The sequence below is a fragment of the Triticum dicoccoides genome, chromosome 4B, assembly GCF_002162155.2.
Source record: "Triticum dicoccoides isolate Atlit2015 ecotype Zavitan chromosome 4B, WEW_v2.0, whole genome shotgun sequence".
NCBI lineage: Eukaryota > Viridiplantae > Streptophyta > Magnoliopsida > Poales > Poaceae > Triticum > Triticum dicoccoides.
The window spans coordinates 392,771,622-392,775,826 of NC_041387.1; positions in this window are offsets into that span (position 1 = coordinate 392,771,622).

Below are 4,205 nucleotides of genomic sequence, written 5' to 3' on the forward strand. Positions count from 1 at the left end.
AGGAACATCTGTGTTATCTTGTACATCAGGAGCAGTGTAAGCATCATCTTGTTGTGCAACTTCATTAAACGAATTCCTCTGCTCAAACCTTTGCAATACTCTCCAGTCATCGCTACGTGCAAATGTGTCTTCCAAGAAAAATATCTGTGTTGCTCAATTTGCCAAAATAAAAGGCTCGTTGGTCTGGTACGCTGCCTTGACATTGATGGATTTGAAATAATCATCATCTCTGGGTTTTGCGTTCTTGGAAACCAGGTTATACCAATGACAGCACAACAGAACCACACACCGATGATCCTCGAAACTGGAGATATACTGCAACTGAACAATGTCTATTATGTTAGCATACATTTCAGTTATCTCTTTGTCATACGTATCCGTGCTCATGATGGCACGGTTTTGTGTCTTCCTGCCTTCGTCTCGTGCAAGGGTGTTGTAGCGCACATCTCCAACAACGCAAGATTCATAATGTCTTACCCGAGTATCATGACCCATTGCTAGTGAGTAAAGGGCATCATCAACTGCCTGCCCATCCTCCCGCATCTTCTTAACCTATGGTTAGAAAATAGACAAGCTGATCATCTTATGTACTCAATATATTAAAAAAACTAACAGTGCAATTCAAAAGCTTACATGGTTCTTGAACCATTTCGCAAATCCTGCCATAACCAGTTTGTCAATGTTTCTTGGATTTTGCGGCAGTAACTCCTTTTTGTAGATGTTGCACAACATAGTGATCGCGTCAAACATCTAAAAAAATAAGAATGTGCTGCAAGTTTAGTAGATTACGATGTATAAGCTTCAGTACTGCACTTACTTGATATAAGGTAGTATCTCAGGACAGTTATTCAACACATACCAAACCATTTTGTCCAAATCTTTAGGTTTGTCCTCTTGTTGACTCGTCCCTGTAACTCGAACAGAATAATCGAAAACATTGAGCCCGGGATTGTCTTCACCCACCTCTTTGCTAAGCTGATTAGCTGTTTCAATGTATTTTGAGCAGAATGTCAACACTTTTGTAGTAATGTAGGCCTCTGCAAAGGAACCCTCGGGTCTAGCTCTGTTCCTAACATAGCCCTTGAAAGTGCCTACCCGCCTTTCAATAGGGTACATCCAGCCATACTGTACTGGACCTCTAAGTAGTGCCTCATCAGGTAGATGAACAGCCAAATGCACCATCACATCAAAGAAGGTTGGAGGATATATCTTCTCAAGGTCGCATAGGATAGTTGGTATCTTGTTTCTAAGACGCTCCAAAGCATCTATCCTAATATTTGTACTGTAGAGTTCCCTGAAGAATTGTCCCAACTCTGCAACTGCTCTGTATAAGTCAGGGTGGCCCAATCCTCTAAGGATAACAGGTAAAACCCTTTGAAGTAGGACGTGGCAGTCATGAGTTTTCAACCCTTGTACCTTGTTTCCATCTGCACTAACTCTCCTTTCAGGGTTGGAAGCAAATCCATGTGGGAATCTCACACATGACAGGACCTCGCAGAATTCTTTTCTTTTTACCTTGTCCAAGACGTACACAGCTGGTGCCATATCCCGTGGTTTACCTTCATCTTGCACCTGCAAATCCTTTCTGATACCCAGGTGTGTCAAATCAATCCTAGATTTTAAGGTATCTTTCATCTTGCCTTCAATATTAAGAAGTGTGCCGATAATGCTGTCACATATATATTTCTCGATATGCATCACATCAAGATTATGCCGCATATCCAAATCTTTCCAAAGTGGACCTGCTGGTAAACAATAATCTCTCTTCTGCCCTGCCACACTTCATTTTCCCGCTACCATTACCAGGATGGTTTCCTGGTGTAATATGCCTGAACTTCTCTAATTCCACTTGCAACTCATCGGCGGTGAGCCTCTTTGGCGCATCACGGTTTTCATGCTTTGCATTGAACACATGTCTTAGGTATTTTCTAGGATGCGGCTTGTCCTTGGCAAGGAAACGGCAGTGTCCAATGTAACAGATCTTGCTAAGTATTGCGTATGACAGAGGATTCCTATCATAGCGAACACATGCATTGTAACCATGTGTCGTTCGCCCTGACATAGTGCCCAAAGCCGGATAATCATGGATGCACCAAATTATAACAGCACGCAGGAAGAAATCAACTGGTGGGCTGCTATATAGGTCTCGAGTGAGAACACCCCTCCATAGATGTTGAAGTTCCTCCACAAGAGGCTCCATGAACAAATCAAAATCCTTTCCAGGACTTTTTGGACTTGGGATGAGCAAGGTCATCATGTAGTTTGATTCTTTGGTGCAAACATTTGGAGGCATGTTGTAAGGGATAACAAGCATTGGCCACATGCTATATGTGGCGCTCTGGTGGCCAAATGGGTTAAATCCATCTGAAGCTGAGCCAAGTCTAATGTTTCTCGGGTCAGCAACAAACTTTTTGTGTTTATCATTGAAGCTTTTCCACTCACTACCATGAGATGGATGGCTCATTACATTCTGATCTCTGTACTCCTGGTTCCTAGAATGCCACAATACATCCTCTCTTGTTTCAGCATCATGAAACAACCTCTGCAATCTTGGTGTAATTGGAAAATGTCTCAGAACATTATGAGGAATCCTCTTCATCGCATCGCCATCTTTCCATCTTGATGATTTGCATTTCAGGCGTTCACTTAAGTTGGCATAATCCTTCCGAAACAGAACACAATTATTCTTACAAACATGGATCATATCATATCCAATTCCCACTGCAGGGAGGAAATTCTTCATTTTACTGTAGGTGTGTGGCACCTCAGACGCATCTGGGAAATATTTGCGGAAAGCAGCCAACATCGCATCGGATGATTTGTTGGTCATCCGCTCAGATGTCTTCACCTGAAGAAAGGTGACCATAGCTGAGAATACTGACAGGTTATTTCCTGGGGTGACAGCCATGTTGCATTGTTCCAACATGTGGGCCCACCGCTTTTCTTCTGCGGGTGAAAGTTCACGGAATGCACGAGCATTTTGTACCATTGTTTCAATGTTGGTCAAACTCACTGGCTCCACCACCACCACCTCCTCCTCCTATCACCTGAGCATCAGGCCGATCAAGATGGTGATCTCCTGCTTCCACGTAGTCAATAACATTGACGTTCACAGCTTCACCATGATGAACCCACCTAGTATATGTGACCAACATCCCATACAAGTGTAGATGATTTTACACATTTGACTGGGGTCTTGTAACTGAATTCATACAACTGCTACACGGGCAGAGCACATCTGATTTCAGACCACCGTACTCAGCTCTGATAAAGTTCATGAAGTTTTCAACCCCCTCGACATATGCAGCGGAGAATCTTCGAGCAGAAGTTATCCAAGTCCTGTCCATCTGTTAGACATACAAATTAGTTCTTCTACTAGATATTACAGGAAAAACTTATATGCTTTTTTATGAAGTCCAGAAAAAAATACCTAGGTTGATGTCTAAAGCTATGGCAAGATATTTGGATGAGCAGATCTAAGTAACGAAGTATATGTAAAGCTAATTTAGCAAACAGATTTGAGTGCTAAATTATGGCAGGCTGTTTCAGCAGTCAATGAGACCGAGCACACAGCCATCGAACTATCAAAGGCCATCGCAACAACAAAGATCGAGTATAAAACGTGTAGAGCTATTTCACCTAATAGATTGGCTACTAGACCATGGCAATCTACGTCACAATAAATATATGGCAGGATATTTTAGCAACTAACCGGACTTGGCATGCCATCTCAGCTAAGCAGATTGTGTGCAGAACAGGGCAATGAAACTTCTTAAGCAGAGCATATTGACAGTAAACTACTTCCGCAAACAGTGAGATTGACAACGTCTATAAGCTAACATTCAGCACTACACCGACATGAACGGGGCCTCAGTCTAGAATGAGCGTACCGTGGGAGAAGCTGACCGCCGTGCGTCTCCACATGAACGTCGCCAGGGGTGGTGGCGCTGACCGCCATGTGCCTCCACAAGAACGTAGCCAGAGGTGGCGGCGCGACTAGAGGACGACAGTCTACGAGAGTGTACTATGGGAGCGAGATGATCGCCGTGCATCCCCTCGATGAACCGCGGCGCCGACGTATCGGCGTGGCGGGGAGGGCGGCTTTGGCGGAGCGAATGGAGTGGAGGGGACGGGGGGGAATATTATTGGCTAGTTTGCCGAAGGGCGGTTGAATCGAATTTCGGGGGAATTTTTGTGTGTGGTGG